Below are 18,289 nucleotides of genomic sequence, written 5' to 3'. Positions count from 1 at the left end.
TTTTAAAAAAGAGGTGGATACGGGCTTTAAAGCAGCGTCTAAGCCTCATAAAGGCACCAAGCAGGATGGACAGTTCAGATATAATTATTGAAAGTACAAAAATATGTTTATGCACTTAACCATAAGAAAAAGCAAGTCCAACATAATAAGAGCCGTGATCAGTCCATGAATTATTACCATGGTGAGCTGAGAGAGCCAGAATCAGCGTGAAGGCGACAGATGGGGCCGTGACAAGGTCATCCATTCGGCTCAGTGGCACCAAAAACTGAACTTGGCAAGATTTTTGTGTAAACAGTTGTTTTGGGCCAAAAATGACAAAACAGAGCAGAAGGAGGTGATGTGGATTCTTTCCTTGGTCCAAATTCAAATCTGCTTAGTTTTGAGTCTGAAAATCAGCTGATCAGAGTGTGGCTGAGAGCAAGCACCCAGCAGACGGCAGGAGACCATTAAACATGAGAGTTTATCAAACAGGGAACTTTAAAAAACTCATGGGTGGCTCTGGTGGTTAAACCTTTTGAACAAAAAGAGCTTCCCATGACTGGCAGATGTGACAAACCAAGCAGCTACAACCTAAATTTACCAGCTCCCTGGCTCGTGTCGGCCGTTAAATTCCCTTTGACTCGTAGCCATAAATACAGCTCATTGTTGTGGTGGGATTGTGTTGGCAGCACGCCGTTCGCCGTGGCCGTAAATAGCCTCAGAACCAGCATCTTATGTAATTTCCTACTAAACCTCTCTTTGAAATACGCCGCCTTACGTAACTGTCCTACAACACCGGGCCTCATTTACATAATTGTATAGCGATAAACTCATTGCGCTAATCTATGGCCCAGAGTGTGTCCCCTCATTTACATATATGCAAATGAGCCTCGCGTGTCTACAATTCCTCAAAATATGGCAGGACTTTGATTTCTGCTGTCTGTTTTTGTAATGTGTGTTTGTGTGTGTATGTGAGCATGTATCCACATGTTTGTGGGGTCCAAAATCCTGAAAAGTATTTTTGAGGCTCAGTTTTGTTCTGCTGTCCGACCTTCAGCTGTCAGATTCAGCTCTGTGTTATAACGATGATGATCATGGATGGTTAATCATCCAAAATGTCGTTCACGTTATAGTCCAGAGATGCTACGTTACAAATGAAAAGTGAATGCAGTGTTGGGCGAGTCTCAGCTCTTTGCTGGATTGTTTTCCTGTTTCTTTCAGACACTGCTCAGCTTCCTCAGAATTTTTTAACAGCTCTTTTGTTTGCGCAGAAAGACTCTTTTATGCTGTCAAACTGTGTTTTCTTTGAGATTTTTTATAGATTCAACTAAAGAAATTGTTCGAAAATGTGTTGTGTGACAGGTTGCTGGTAACAAGGTGTCTAAAGATGCTTTTTAGACCTGGTTCTTTGCTCAGTCCTCTGCGATGTGTAGACAACGTTGTTCGTGTGTTGAGTTGGGAGCCCCTCATGCTTGAACGATTCATACGTCTGCGTTATCATCCCTGTGAAAAAGCAGCTCGTGTCCGAAGGAAAACTCTGACAGGTCTCCAGAAGGAAAACTGTTGCTCAGGAGCACTTTAAGACATTACCAGACATTTGGCTCCTTGGAAGGTTTGACTCAAGACTTTTGCACGGCCTAACCCTTTGTAATCTCACTGATAACAAGATCAGACAGGAAATAGTTTGTTAGCTTACCAAACCAGCAGTTAACACGATCCATGATGCTAACTCATCTCTCCAGCCTGATAAAAGCCACACATGACATGGTCACCTAACGGTAATTTGTCTTCATAACAACCAGCAATGATGCGCTCCATCACCAACACCTTCAACCTTCAAATGTGGACTTTTCAGCTCTTTACAAGTAGAAAATGATCATCTTGTATACACTGACACAAATTACGAACACGTGAGACCAGAGAGACGAAAATTTGCTTTCAGAAACACGAATCAGATGTTTGAAGGTCGTGACTGTTTCACAGAGCGCTGTGACATCAGCCTGCAGACACTCGAAGAGCATAGTCGTCACATGCAGGCTCTGTTAGCTGTCAGATGTGTTTCATTCACAATGTAAGGGCCTCCACGGTCACTTATAATGGTTTTCTGGACTTACACCAGGCTAGTTTCAGGCTGGCTCAGACACACGATGGATATCTGGCTCAGTTTTAGGAAAGAAAACAACAAAAAAGAAGAAAATATACAAGAAGAAAGTTTTAAAATAAGCATGTTTTTGTTCATCTGAACACTGGCACCAAAACATTATCTTGCAAATATAAAGACATTTTTAAACTGTCAGGTTTTGAAATGTCTGCCTTTTTTGTCTCCACCTAAACTGCTGAGGAAACGGCCCGTATGTGCAGGCAGCTCATTACGACTGTAGTTACTCTGCAAACTCAGAGACGTATGAAGACGTAAATCACACGGACAAAAGAAAGGAAAGAAAACATCAGTTCATAAAGGACTGCGAGTTTTTTCCATGGTGATGTTGTCACTGCGCGAGTGCTGAACAAACACCTTCCCCTCTGCACATAAAACGCACAAAGGTGTTGTGTGGGCTGCCTGACGAAGCCTCCGCCTGGGCATGTTTTCACATAGGGGTCAGGTCGGCGCCGGGAAACGAGGCGAGGGGGCCACACGGGCTTCACTTTTCCTTTTGTGGCCTTTGAATGTTTTTAATTTCAACAGTTATGTACAAAAAGACCAAAAGCTATAATTAAACTACACAAAACACTAAAAAAATTAATAATTATCAGAAAACAGCTGCAAATCTGGTGAAACTGGTTCAGGTGGACGCTCACGTCTCCATCCTGGAACGTTTCAATCCTGATCATGAAGCAGCTTCGTGAGACACGGAGGGTCCGAGTTTTCCTCACAGTCACAAATATTCATGGATTTTAATAAGAGCCGATTTGTCTTCAGTAGGGATCTGTTACCACGGCAACCCAGAAAACAGGGCTTTAAAAAAACTCTTTGAACCGAAAACACAAATGTTTTCTGAGCTTTCTTAAATTCTTAAAACTTACAAAGTTTTTAGGGCTTGACTTTAACTTTATATAATTAATAGTAAGATTAAAATAGTCTGTAGCAATCAGCTGTGTGAGGAAGTCGAACTGAGCTCTCCAGGGTTCAAAGGTCGACTTTTTCATCCACTTAAAGTGCAAAAACGAAACATTGTGTACATGGATGTGCTTTAAAACACACGTGAAGTGTTGTGGCTGAGCTGGAGAGGAGCAGGTGCCCGTAAGTGTGTTGTGCAGTTTTCATCATAAACGTGTTGCTGTGAGATTGTTTGTGAATGTGTTTCAGGTTTTGCTTAAAGACTCAATGCGGTTCAGTGTCAGTGCTTTGGCAGCTCAGGTGAGCACAACAATACCTGAATAAGGTTTATAATTAACGCTGTGATTATAAATGCTGCATCATCACATGTGAGGCCTTGGAAAGTGTGTCTGCTCATTAAAAATTAAGCTGCGCGTTTACAGTTCTGAGCTGGATGGTTTCCGAGTTTTATGACTTTATGGTTTGATTACAAATTGAAAGCAGGCCAGGCTGACGTGGCCACGTCCCATTCCGAACACGAGCACGTCTATGCGTCCTTAACAGACACCTGTGGACCGAGGCAATCCTCAGACAGACTAAACACGAGTGAAATAAAGAGCGAAGAGCACAAAAGCTTCACGAGGACGTGAAAGGTCGTGGTTTCTGAGTAAGGAGGCGAACGAGGACACATCAGAGGAAGGTTTGGCACAGAAATAGGACGCAGGAAACCAAAATAGGACGAGCTATTGCAGCGCGATGCAGGTGACCTGCGGCAGGTGTTTTTGTGTGCGTGCGTGCAGACAGGTCTGTGGAGGGGGGCGTGGCTTATAAACTACCTGCAGCAGGTAAGGTTCGGGTTACCTGCAGCGCTCCAGTCTCTGCTCCGCTTTGGAAGAACATCATTCAGTGTTTGCTGATGAGTTTGTTCACTTATCGCTCAGCCGATCAGGAGCCCGGAGTCGCAGAGCGGAGATCATCCACCCGCAGGTGAGTCGGTCATTACTCACACCTGCGGACTCCTCACAGCCTGAGCTGCTTCTTTTTTTTTATTCTGCTGTTTGTTGGCTGGTTGGTTTCTGGTTGTTTGTTTTTTATTGGTTTGTTTGTTTGTGGCTGTCTGTCGCGTGAGAGCAGACTTCAGTAATCACTTTCAGCGAAACTCCATCAACGCTCGTATTGTTTTCAGGAAACGTGCGGTTTTAATGCGAGACTGTGACGTGTAATTTATACCTGCGTAAGAACTGGTTTTGTGCACGCGCGTGTTGTTGGATTCAGGGCTGCTGGGACTGTATCCGGTGTCCGGTGTGCTCTCCCGACACGAGTTTGCAGAGGTGCGTGCGGGTGTTTGGTGTGCAAATGGTCCTGTTGCCCTGGTTACAGTGACATCGCGCATGCTGGGGTCACTTCAGCTTCACACGCACTTAACTTAAATGTGCATACATATATTTTTAAATCTAGTAAATGCTTTGTTATTGGCGGCGTCTGCGGAGTCCGCTTCACGATCCAGCAGCGCCGTCATGTTTGCGTCACTTAACCCAATATTGACTTAAACTAACACGAACCTGTGCAAACCACCTGAGGACAAAACCAACAGCGATATGGGATTTTGAAAACAAACTCTACAAATTCTTAAAACTTGTAAAAACATTACATATGAACTATACGAATGTTATGTTTAGTGGATGGTAATAAGTTTGTGAGCGTCGGGCCACAGCAGATGGTTTGATGTCGAACAGCCGCTCATCGTCTGTTTCTGCGCCGTTTTAACCAAAACTGGATCCAAACTGGAGGTTTTGTTGCCGTTAGCTCGGCTCTGTTTCACGCTTCCTGGACTTTAGATCAAAGGAAAGTTTGGCTGTTGGAAGTTTTTTGTGCTGCACGCTTTTATGAGTTTGAGCAAACATAAAGGAGGAAGAACAGAAAGCTGTGATAGACGATGACACTTGTTCCGCTAACCACTCATTAACCAAGTACATTGTCATTTAAATGTTGCACTGAAAGTACAAAGAACATGAATTTGTTTACTTTATTGCAATAATATGATCTGATTCAGTTGCTGCTGCCTTTGGAAGCCACTTTGAACCCCCCGCCCCACCCCAGCTCCTTTCATGCTATCTCTAAAAAGGGCCATAAACGAGGTGGACTTCAGAGAGCGTCTGCAGCTGCAAAACAATCTTAAAGAACTCACTACTGTTACTCCTGAGACGTGAGGACTGAAAACATTCAGATTAATGAATTTAATGTTATGTTTGTCTTAATCTTTCAGTCACTAAAAAAGTCAAACTGATTTAAAAACCTCCCAAATCAGAAGATTTACTACATTTTACAGTTTTATATCACTTTGAACTTGTTGTCTTTAGCTGACCAAAGCACCCGGACTCCAGCTTTAAATCCAAACATTAAGCTTTCTATAAATTTCGATAAGTTGTCTTCTTTCTCCCATGTTTTGCACAGTAAAATATTATCAGCAGGTCTTAATCCAAACATGAGTGTACGTTCAGGCGCACCCTCGCCTCCTCCGGTCTGTGTTGACTGGTTCGCTGCAGGAATGTTTGGCTGTGGTTGAACAGCTTCTCCACCCAGCGACGGCAGAGAAATACTCATACCTACTGTGGGCGTCTGACAGCAGGCTGATCCTCCGCCACGCCTGAGCTAAGAAACAATTAGATGCACTTGAGTTTATCTACCCAAAATGAGTAATCAGTTAAAGGAGGTTTGCTTTGTGATTAAAGATTTAAGCTTGCAGTCCGGATTTAATGGCTGACATCAAACACTGAGCGTGCCAGCTGGTCTTAGACGTGAGTTTAGGCTTAGCTTAATGACTTCAACCCATCTCAGATCTAAAAGTTTTCCTCCTTTGCCTGGTTCATTTTTTCAGATTACAGCATCTTTATTTTCTAAGTTTTCGAACATTTCATTGTTCAAATGTTTAATCACCAAGTCGTGTAAAGGACTGGTGACCCGTCCAGAGCGTACTCTGCCTCTCGCCTTACGGCAGCTGGGATGTTGACGGCCCAAATCGCAGACGTGGACAGCAGGCAGGATTCAATAATAGGCGAGCTGCTTATTTACAAGAGACAAAGTCCAAACTAAGGAACCACAAGTACGTGCAGACACTCTGACAAAGACTGACGACTGCACAGAAAAGCAACCAGACACACGGCTGGATGATACTAGAGCAATGTGGGCAACTCCAGGCCTCGAGGGCCGCTGTCCTGCAGGTTTTAGACGTGTCCTCGAACCATCACAGCTGATTTAAATGACTGAATGACCTCCTCAACATGTCCTGAAGTTCTCCAGAGGCCTGGTAATGAACTAATCATGTGATTTGGGTGTGTTGACCCAGGGTGAGATCTAAAACCTCCAGGACACCCGGCCTCGAGGCCTGGAGTTCCTCACCCTGCTCTAGAGATAAATAACCATCAGAATAAAACAGGAAGTGAGAAATGATAACTAAACGGCGAAACACAAAGACATTTACTTTTGATCAGGGACTCGAGAGGATGGAAAAACTAAACCAGGAACAGAGAAATCTAAACTCGGTACACTAAAGAAATGCACGAAGCACGAACTCCGGGTCAAAGGCCGAGCACCGTGACTGCTACAACATGGCTAATTTCTCCTTTCTGATTGTTGGTGGATGCTCACAGAACAAGGATTCTGTTCTCCAGGTGTCCGCTACAGTTTTCTTTCACCTTGCAGAGTTAAAAATGTTTGAGCTGAGGTTTTCCTGTTCAGTAAAGTCTGGCGAGCGTCAGCTGAGCTGCGAGCTCAGACTGCGTCACCACGAGCTAAACCCTTCACGGCTCCGACGATGCCCGGGTGTCTGTTTGGCAATTACTTTGAGTCAATTTGATCGGTTTAAAGTCCGACATTAAACAAACACCTGGAAGAAGTGAGGCGCCACTAGGGTTGCCAACCGTCCCTTAAAAAACGGAATCGTCCCGTATTTAGAAACAAAAGTACACGTCCCGTATTGAGCTAATAAGGGACGCACTTTGTCCCGTAATACAGTGAGAATCAAAAGTAGTCTATAAGTTTTAATGTAATTAACGCTTTGTTTGAAAACATAATTCCCAGCCCCGCCCCTGCTTTGTGACCAATGAGCTGACAGCACACTTATGACAATTCGAGTATGACAATTCAGATTACCGCTCATCTCATTGGTTGAGGAAAGGTCGCTTGCGGAGAAAATACCGGAAGACAACAGATGACCACAACAAAAAGCATGGCCAACAGGGAAACAAACGCCGACACTGCGGTGCAAGTCTCAGACGACAGTACACCTGAAGCTGGGCAAACACTGCGATTTTCAAACTGCACGATTGGCTCGCATGGGTTATAAGTTCGTAGGTCACGATGCAGGTCTCACACTATACCGCCCGATGCTCTGATGCGACCTGAGTCACACTGTGCCTCCATAAAATGAAGGTTATAACAGAAAATCTGTCGCTCGCTCTCCCTCTTTGTCTTTCACTCACACAGACACACACCACCATCAACTTTGCTAAATTACTAATGACAAACATGATCAGGCAGCTGTGATTGAGCAGCAATGTAAATCCAACTATTTTCACGGTTGTTGTGGTCGTGATAATTTGGTGATGCCACATCGAAAAGGCTCGGATGAGCTTTCCAAAGTTCTACAAGTTGTGCCTCCATCGCTTGAGTCCAGATCACACGCTGCACAGCCGTGCTGCTCCGTCTTTTTCACCGACGTTTACGTGTTTGCGCGTGAGCAGTGTGAGCGGCTGCGGTGACACCCTCACAAGCGATTGATGATCGGGAGCTGGTCGTGAGGTGTTAATCGCTTCTCGTTACCCCACGCATACTACACGATGCACGATGAAGGCCAAAATCGGGCCGATCACCAAATTGGTCGCACGACTCAAAAATCGGCTCAAAATGGGCCAAAAATCGCACAGTGTGAGCCAGGCATTAGACCAGCATTAGACCAGCAATGTTTGTTCCTCTCAGAGAAAGAAAAAAAGGCTGCAAAAGTGCAGGGAAGAATGGGAAAAGGAAAACACCTGGCTGGAAAAGTGCACGATAACATCTATAAAGCGCACTGCACTGTGTGCCGGCGCACTTTTTCCATAGGCGTGCTTCTAATGGTGGGCACATGAAGAACATGAGGGGCGTGAAAGCTCGGGGAACCCTTAACCAATTTTTGTCTACCAGGCCACGGCAGAACCAGATATGGTAAACACTGGTTTGTTTGTTTTTAAACCCTCTGGTTAAGGTTAAAATGGGCATGTGCAGTGAATATCAGCGCTATGTGGCCAGAAGTGTGATAATATAATTTATTTTGTGTAATAAACAACTGCAAGGATAGATGATTACAACAAATAGATGAGTAATACATAAAAGTAATACATAGATGAATAATGATGATGAGTTATGACGCGTAATCATGGGAACAAGTGGGTTTACAAACGGGAGCAAAAGCTGAAATAATGCCTCTGCTGAAGCCAATTGCACTAAATGCACTAAATGTGCACTGTTACAAGAATATTTTTCTTTCTATTGTTTTCTATTAATTTATATAATTTTAAGTTAAGCAGGACAGAGTTCTTTTAAAGAAAGATTTACTTTTATTATCAAAAGTTAAGCATGACAGGCTTCTGTTTAAGAAAGAGACCTGTTTTATTGTGTTAATGTTGTCATTTTGAGCTAAAAATAAATGGCTAAATGATTTTTGTTTCCCATGTGTTGATATCACAAAGAATACGCATCTACTTAAATCAAATTCAAGTCAAATGGTTAAAAAAAATAATTTCACACACAAAAAAAGAGCTAAAAAATTCACCACACTGGGAAGGGTGAAGACAACTGGGTCGCCCGGCCCTGGCCACGAGGTGTCCCTTATTTATTTCTCAGGGAGTTGGCAACCCTAGGCGCCACCTGCGCTGCTAATGTGCTGCCAGAGCAGGCATCAGGTCGATGCTGCGTGCTTATGCAACCTCGAGCCTGAGCGCGTGCAGCTGTGTCAGGTTTAACATGTTAGTGCCGCTGATTCTTATTGAAGAGCTCCGGCTGGTCCGGATGTTTGTTAGAGGAACATTCAGACTGTCGGCTTTTCTCGTCTTGCTGGAGTTTAAACCTGACGGCTGCAGACTTGCGTTATACGGCTGTCCCATGTATGATGTCATTGATGTCACTGTGGTTAACTAACCAATCCCTCACCTTATTAGATGAGGAGCTAGATGTGACCGCGCAGGCTTAAATTAGCTGTTAAATGTACTCGGTTGGCTCCTGTATGAACTCTGAGGGGAAGTGACTGTGTCACAGCACAGGTGAGGTCACCTGCAGCTTTTAATTGTGTGACAGATCACATGACTGTCTACAGTTTCACTTCAGCCTGAGGTGTTCAACGGTGATTGGACCTGATGGAGTTACTGGAGAGATCCGCCTGACCCTGAAGCTCCAGTGTTTGTCGCTTTGAAATTTAAAAGTAAAGTTATTTGATCTTGATGCAAATGTGACTGTCAGCAGAATTTGAAGAGAAGACATTTTTGACTTTATCTCCAAAAACTTCCCAGCAAACACGTTTGAAACGACGCTGCTGTCTCTCAGATAAACTCATCAGGGCGTGATGGCAAAATTCACCCAGTAGACGAAGGTTCACGGTGTTTCCTCGTAGGCCGTAACGCAGGTCCAGCGCGTCCCCGTGCACACACCGGTAAATATAAACGCGCTCAATTTGCCAACATGTGATTTTTGGATTTGGTGCATGATGAACTCGACTAGTATGGACGGTTGTAACCACGTCAGTGTTGTGATGTCACCCTGTGATGTGAGAAATGAGTTTGGGTCGTCTACACGGAGTACGACGGTTTAGTTTTTTTATTCTTCTCTCAAGTTTGTTTCATTTTGTTCAAAAAGCGCTTAAAATCATTTTTGACTCAAACTTTCTAGCAAGAGGAAGTTTAATGAGCACGTCAAAGTAATGTGTAAGAATGACCCCCAACAGACGTGAACTTTGACCTCCAACATCATTCTGAATAAAAACCTGCTGTTCAGTGCTGAGATGTTTGCTGGGTCTGGGCTGTGTTGACCACAGTTCTACTGAAGTACTTTTTTGTACTACAGAAGACCTGGCAGGTCATTTTAGACCTTTTTTATTTACACCGCTGTTCTATTAAAGGCCACACCTGACTTCCTGCATGAGTCAGGTGTGGCAGAGAAATGTGCGAGGCTGGTGCGGGACAGGTACGAGGACAGTGGAGATGTGTGCAGGAGGAGTGACAGGTTTGTTCATGGTGGGACTACATCAGAGATCCTCTGATCCCCTTCTTGTTTGCAGTGGTGATGGACAGACTGACAGATGGGGTCAGGAGTGTCTGTGGAGGTGGGGAGCAGGTGGGAAAGAGGAGAGGTGAAGGAACGCTTTGGAGAGAAGAATGGAAGTCAGAAGAACCAAGATGGAACATGTGAGTGGGATGGAGATGTGCAGTGTGATAGTGAAGGTAGACGAGTTTAAATACCTGGATTAACAATGCACGTGAGCGGTGAAGAGATTCAGGGTGGAGTGGGTGAAGACGAAACAAAGACGATATGGTGGGTAGTGTCTGAGGAGCTGGGCACTGACAAAAGGCTGGAGGCAGCAGAGATGAAGCCCAGGTTGAGTGGTTCTGAGACAAAGTTAAAGAGGTACGGCTGAAACATGTGGACGTGCAGAGGAGAGTGGCTATGTTGGCTAAGTGCTATAGACGTGTAACGGTCCGTACGAGCTAGCAGCTAGCTGTGAAGCTGACGTGAATTCTCCAGAACACAGCGTCTTCTTCCTGTATTTACTTTTGTTGCTCCGCCCCAGACACATCTGGCCAATAAGCAGACTGAACATTGTCACGTGGTTTCAGTGACATTTCAGGTCGCTTGGAGTTTGCTTGAATTTTTCTCAAATCACGAGAAAATGCTACAAGTTTGCAAATTCAGAGTAAATGACCTACAGGCGTGAAAACGCCCCGAGTGACTTCTTACTGCTGCTCTGTCATTTTAATCCAGAGGTCTGGATTTAAGAGGAGGGAGTCACTTTGATATTTGAGACAAAAAGCAACATTTTTCCTCTTTGTGAAGCTGCAGCAAACAGCAGATTTATGTCTTTATGAAATCATTCACCAAACAATCATCTCATGGTTTCAGCTCCAAACAAACCCTTCTGGGTCTTCGCGTCGAGTGTTTTGTTTGGAAGAAATGTGTCTGGATGATGATGCCGATTACCGATGTTTGCTGTCTGGAACAGTCGGTGCATTTCTTTGAGCCCTGAGATCAACCTGGTTAGGAAAAGCCAAAATACTGAACCTGAAGGAGAGGAAAACCACAGGAAGGGTAAACGGAGCAGGCTCCGAGTTGATGAGCGTTTTCTAATGTGTTTCATTAGAGCAGCCGAGGCTGCTGGGATTCATTATGACTCAGATAATCTTCACCGTGTCCCGAGGCTCCGCCCACCCCGAGGCGGCGGGCCGCTCTGACTCTCAGCTAGCTAACATCTGCAGGCTAATGTCCCCTCTGATGGCCATAACAACACATAATGTTATTACACCATTAAACAGCCTGTTTCCTTCAGCTTTATGGCTGCTGTTACCTGCGGCCCTCTCACACAAACACACTCAGTCGGCCTGCAGACCCACACGAGCTTCCTTTGCAGTGTTTACTGTCAGGATGTGGCTGAAAATTGCACTGATAGCTCAGCGAAGCAAATGCCTGAATAACAGCAGTGCATCTGCAGCTAAGTGCCGCCTGGAGGGATGTGTGCGAGAGCCTCGGCGCTCCACGTTACCGGATGAGGTTGCATCATAAGTCGAGCCGGGTCCAGACTTTTATTTATTGTAACTGCTGTTTCCCTGCTGCGCAAACACAGAAGCATCTTTGAATAAATAGTTTAATCAGGATGTTCTTAAAGCTGATTTAATAGTCGATATATCGGAAACCAGAAAACTGAGCACAAGTAAAATGTTTGTATTTAAGAACTTCTTAAACTTTATTGCCTTTTAACTATCAGTTTAAATGTGTGCTGCTTGGAAAAAGAGCTTTTGGGTTGAAGTACAGACAAATAAAAGTGTTACACACACCTTGGAAAGCTGGATTTAAGGTGTCGACACCTGTGCTTATGCACTCGGCCTCCAGAGTCCAATGACCTGCTGAAAGAGACTGTAATGCTAATTTACAGCCAGGTGTTTGACATTAGAGTAGCTTTGCATGATTCAGAGTTCACATTGATCCTCATTCATCTTACCTGGGCCTTTACTTAGTCCATCCTCTGCCTGAAACAAGAGGTTTTAGCTCATCTCTCTTTACTGGGAAATACTGACCTGCAGTCTTACACCTCATAGAAAAGCCATTTAGAGACACCTGATCTCTTCATTATGAAGGTGAAGTTTGAAGAAAGGTCACAAGGTCGTTAAAGTCTGATCCAGAAGTCTCCTGATGTGTATAAAGAGTATTATAATGAGACATGTGGAGCCCTGCTGCCTGCAGATAACATGGCAGTAACAACGGCCGTTTTTAGGGTGACGTGTGGAAAGACGCTGCTCCACTCTGTGATCCTCTCGTCTCAAACGCTCGCTCCTTCCTCTGCCTTTAATTCGTCGCGATCCGCCGCCTCGTGACGCCACTTTCAGATGAGTTGGTTTAACATTCAAATCTCCAGAGCGGCATTAGCGTATTTGGGTCATGAGATAAAGATCTATGCAGTAAAGAGAGAGTCCTCCGACACCTTTAGAAAGTCCTTTTTTCTGTTGAGCCTGAGTTATGAACTCGCATCTGTCCGATGTGCTCATAGAAAACTGAGACTGCTGTTTTTGCATTTTAGGAAAAATAATCTGGGGTTCGAGTTGTTCTGTTTTAATGCCACGGTGTGAGAAATGACGCCTCGGTGTCTTTGCTATACAGCAGCCGGCGTCAGAGTGCCAAATAAAAGCAGGACGCTAACGACTCGCCGGCCTCGACTGAGGAGCTCTCCGGGGCAAATGTAATTATCTTGATTTATAAACGTGTGTTTATCGCCTGCTCCGCTGGCCTCTGTGCTCCATTAAAGGTGTTAGATGCTGGTTTGTAAAATCAACATGTCAGAGCCTCGTTAATTTTTAAGAACTGGCCAAAATGATCACAAAGAAATGTGACTTTCAGCCTCCGGTGGCCTCCACAGAGCAAAATCTACAGGAAGAAGAGATTGTGTGTGGATGTGCAGGGGGAGGGGCTTCCTCTTAATTAAGCCTTGCAGAATACGATGATGGAGATGTCGTTGGTCTGATGATTGGACTGAACAGACCACAAGTTTTACTTCATGGTTCTTTCTGGTCTTCTATCCACATGAGTCACTCGGGTTGGATCAAATGAGACATTCCCGAGACGGTTTCGCAGTCGTGGGCGCTTCTCCTGGTAGGACACGCCACAACACCGTCACCTAAGAGGCCTCCAGGACCAGAGCCGCCGGGTCCAGGCCAGTGGAGGCCTTGGTGGTCCAACCCCTGTTTGAACGGGCCATGTGTGGCTGCTGATGCCCACGCTGCCTGCTGTACTTCTGGCTCTGGAATCAAACCCGTCAGTATTCGGCTAATTTAATTTAAAAGGATCATTGTTTCCGTCCTTCTCAGCAGGCGAGTGCATCCTTTTTGTATTTGTGGGGCTGAATTTTCTTTCTCTTAAAGACTTTAAATCCACACGAGTCGCTCCACATTTAATATAAAACATTTTGGTTGTTTTAAACTCCGTTATCTGCTTTTGTCTGAACAGTTTGATGATAAATTATACAAATATTTTCTGAAAATTACACAAAAAAGCTCTGAAGAAGGTTTTAAGTCGTACATTTGCTCTGTTTGGCAGTCAAAACTAGAATTAAAGTGATTGAGACTTAAAGCTCTTATAAACTGGATTTTTTTTTTAAACCCACGTGTTTCTGCATCGACGTTCACCACAGTTGTGCTCACAGAAACATCTGCTTGCTTCGAGTTTCCTCCTGAGGAGCTCTGTGACTCCGCTGAATCTTGAATGTTTAAAGTAATGAACAAAGTAAAGCGTGAAATGGTCTCTGGAAGCTGTCGGTGCTCAGTGTGTTTCTTGAAAGTTTATCTGAAGACTTTGATCTGTCGTTATCAGTGTCAGTTTCATCATCGGCCACAATCTGGCATATCTGGGTTGAGAACATGAGGAGAAAAAATTTTAAAACTTTAAATTAAGCAAATCTCCAGAGAAGAGCTCTTGCTTTTAGCTTTGTGATCTCCTTCTTAAATTTGGCAAACGGAGGACGAAACCATCTCACGTTTCACTGAAGCGGCGTTTTCCTGCTTCAGCGGGAGCAGCGGCTCGTATTACCTTCCATCTGAATTACTTTACCATCCATTTAAACGGTGTTGCTGCCACAGCAGGACGAACCCGGGCGCATGTGAAAAGTGTCGAACAGAAACCGTGACATTGAAGCCGTTTCCATTCTGCAGGCCTCGTTTTGTAATCCTCTGGTTACCGTTGAACTGCAGCTGAGCTCCTGAGACGGCGCCCGAGCCTCGGGACAAGTTTCTGTACAATAATAACCAAACACGATGAGTCACAGACTCAATAAAGCCAAATGTAGCTCCCAGGTCTGAGGACTGCACCTTTGATTGTTCTTGATGAACAGCAGGTGTATTATTTGTCAGGTAGTTTTATTAAAGCTGCTCCAGCATCACAAACAGACGACCAGTTCAGGGTTTTATCTGGTGAAGCTGAGCAGACAGCTAACAGCAAACCTTAGACTTCAGTAGTGTCCAACTCAATGAGTCGTAAAATAAATGATCCCTGCACAGCTGTGTTCGTATCAGGCTGTAAACGTGTTCGACTCGCTGCTGGAGCCCCGTGTGGACATTAGAGGAACAACAGCTTCCTTCTTGGGCTCTGCCCGTCACTTCCTCTCCTGTGAAAGCTTTTCAGAGGAGCTTGATTTGAATATTTGGATAACACGTCAGCTCTGCAGAACCACAAACCCACACGCTGAAGTTTGTTTTGACTCAGACGGCTTTAAATGAGATTAATCTGCTGCCAAAAAGAGCCAATAACAAATGCACTTTGTTTGCTGAGAGTCACGAAGATGAGCCCATTGTTAGCTGTCCAGAAAACACACAACACCTCAGTGTTTTGTCCCCCTGTGGCTCTGACTGTGTTTTCTCGGTCAGTTATTTTGGAGATGATGGGTAAACTCGACACCTTCCACCTGTTCTCACCGTCTCACTTTCCATCATCTCGCATCCTCGTCTACTTCTACGTAATCTGTCTCTTCTCTGCGAGGACGACACAAAGGCTGCTTGTTCCCAGCCTGCCTGCCTTTGTCCAGAACAGACAATGCAGTGACTCCAGGGGACAAAGGGGGGAGGAGGGGGAGGCAAAAGTGAGTTAGATGGAGAAAAAGGTGACAATAGGAAAAGAGACTAATTTAACCCATGCCTGTGGAAAACATGAGTATCTATATCAAGTTAGTTTTTTTTTCTAGTGTATGAAATTTATTATTGGAGTCCTCTGGAGTAGCTGTGCATGATTCACAGTTCATAATAATCCTCCTTCATTGTTTTTCCAACTACTTCCTGTCTCCGACCTGCCTTCCCGCGTGATGTCTGTGCTGTGTGTGTATGGTTGTGTGTAAAGTGTAAACTTTGCATGTGACAAATAAAAGGCTTCATCTTTGTCTTACTGGGCCTCGAGGAAACAGTCCAGAAAATGTCTGAATGGAGCCTTTTTAGCTCCTCCCCCTTTAAATTCTTCTGTCCTCTGATTGGCAGCCTTGTAAAACTGGTGATTACTGTGTCATTATTCTCTCTCTTTTTATCAGCATGTAATCGAGACTTGGTGTCTCCTAATTTTTATGTTTGATGAGCAGATCGACCAAAGCGCTCCTCAGTTAAAGGTCGGAGTGGACGCTCGTCTCGACTCGTGTAAGGTGACTGAAAAGCCCCGAATTAGTTGCCTTGTGAAGTTATTCTCTAAGCTAAGTTGTACACAAGTACAGGATGTCATTTGAGAGTTTTTTATAAACAGAAAATGTCGTCTGTTTCTAAATTAAGTTATTACTCAATCTTCTTTCAGCAAACTGCAGCACGACACCGCAAACACAACGCGGTCTAACAAAGCCGAGCTCGTAGTTTGTCGCCTGCTATACTGATTTTATTGGAAATTTATTTCCTTTTTAAATTCAACTTAAAAGTCTTTAATTAATAAAAATCCAGTTTCACCACTTTTTCCAACTTGAACGGGAATTTTAAAAGAAATTCTTGAATTTTTCTTCAACCCTCAGTGGCCCTAATACAGGTGTAGGGGAACTCGAGGCCTCGAGGGCCGCTGTCCTGCAGGTCTTAGATGTGGATTATTTTGAGCTGTGACTCATGCAAAGCTGCTTTCGGGTCTAGCCCAGCTGTTCTCAGACATGTCGGCGATTTCCTGCTGAGATGATGTAAAACAAACGATGCTTAATGTGGTCGCCGAGAGGCCACAGAAGCTCAGGTTTCAGGTGTTTGTGTTCTCTGCTGAGGAGCAGAGGGGATGATTAACTTTGTCTCAGGACGTTATTTTAATCAGTCTTGGTTCTAATAGTCCTGATTTCCTCTCACCTTCATCTCCTCAGCTCAATATCACTTTCCCTCTAAAGCGGCCGAGCTCTAATAGGAGCCATTAGTCTCTTCTCCTCGCCGCCGAAGCTTCAGCGAGTGATGCATTTCAGGGCTGCGTTTCCAGCGTTTTCCAAACTGCACTCGTTGACTTGCGCTGCTTCGCTCTGCATGCACAATATGCTCGATGCCAGTTTTAAGGTCACAGCCAAATTAAAGTGTCACCTTGACTGCCAGCTGTGCACGTGGAAACAAACGGAGAGCCAGATTCCTGCTTTTTATTCATTTTTAATGGAAACGTTTCTTAAACACTGATTTCTTCCTGCATTGTTCATTGGAAATTATGCTGCATCCACAGAAAGGAGGGTGATGGGAAAAGCTCCGGTTCAGCGTCTTTTACTGTGAAACTGGTCTAATAGATAAATCTAGGTAATGCAGTTAAAACTTTAAAAAGCTGAGCTGCACTTTATTCTTTAATGATATAATTGCACAGGATACAAGTGGGTTAGATTTGAAAACGCCGCATGAATCTGTTTCTGTATTTGGAGCTTTTGACGTGAATAAAATCCAATTTTCCAACGAAGCCGCTGCATTCAGGGGCAAACTCGTAAAAACAAACGTCTGGAGCGGTGGTCGTTATGAACTATCCATCACTGCGTGAGCTCAACGTTGTTTAAAAAGACTGAGACGCAGAGATCAGATGATTCAGCTATACCCACAGATACGTGCTAATCACAGCTGACCAACATCTGCATGAAATCCCAGAATTTCATCAAATCTGTAGCTCCGCCTTCTTGGATGGTATCTTAGTACAGTAACCTCACAGCAGCCATATTACTGGTCAGATAATGTCATTAAAAAGGCTCCAACATCACAAACACAGTCCAGTTAGCTGAGATGAAGCCTATCAGCCCTCGCAGACCCCTCTGTTTGTGGCCCTGTCTGCTAATTCTGCCAATTCTTATTATATATTCTAGAAACGTGTTTAACGTTTTTTTAGGGAATGCCACACAGTTAAAGTGTAAATCTGGCTGCATGCAAGCCCCTTCTACCTCAGACACATCCTGCGTATTGCTGGTGCTCTGCTCTGTAGTGTCAGGACAGTGTGGGGCACTGTGGGAGTGTCATCCTGCTCTGAAGCTGTAAACTCGCCTCCTGTCACCTTCACAGCTGCACATCTAATTGGATAAAACCACCTCCGAGTGCCGTGCTAATAAAGCTATGTAGAAGTTAAGCCCCGCCCCTTTATCTTGCTATAATAAAGTGTGGTTCAGGGCACAGAGGAAGCAGAATCGCCTCTTCCCCTCTCCTCCTCTTCATCTTAATCTCTCCCTCAGTTCGATATCAATATCAGCTTCAACCAGAGCCATTTCCTTAATCTTAATAACTTGAATTCATTTCCTATCTCTGCTGCAGCGCTTTACAGCAGAGGTGGTGATAGCCTCCTCATCCCAGCAGGGACGGGTCTTAATAGTAGTGATGAGCTGCCTCCCCTCGTTCCCTCACGCTGCTCCGTCTGCCTGCTTGTGGTTTCACGCAGACAGAACAGAAAGGCACGGTGAATCAAATCTTACGTAATCTAAGAGAAATCTGCTGCTATCCAACAGAAGATCTGCCAACAGGGTTAGAAGTTAGTGGATAAGATCCCCTACTGCGTGCTGTCTGACCTTAAAGAGCAGGGACAAGAGAGAAGCTCGCTGGA

The 18,289-nt window shown here is 44.5% G+C and overlaps 1 protein-coding gene across 1 annotated transcript in view; it reads left to right on the top strand.

Annotated features, from left to right (window-relative positions):
* The first annotated feature begins 3,507 nt into the window (after window positions 1-3,507).
* The window catches only part of LOC146503275 (uncharacterized), a 39,702-nt gene continuing 24,920 nt past the window's right edge, over window positions 3,508-18,289 (top strand). The window contains exon 1 of the mRNA XM_085130614.1: window positions 3,508-4,003. The gene's annotated coding sequence lies outside the window, so the exon portion shown is untranslated. The remainder of the gene's footprint in view (window positions 4,004-18,289) is intronic.

This window comes from Neolamprologus multifasciatus, chromosome 14 (assembly GCF_963576455.1).
Source record: "Neolamprologus multifasciatus chromosome 14, fNeoMul1.2, whole genome shotgun sequence".
Classification (NCBI taxonomy): Eukaryota; Metazoa; Chordata; class Actinopteri; order Cichliformes; family Cichlidae; genus Neolamprologus; species Neolamprologus multifasciatus.
This window is presented reverse-complemented; position numbering and strand designations above follow the sequence as displayed.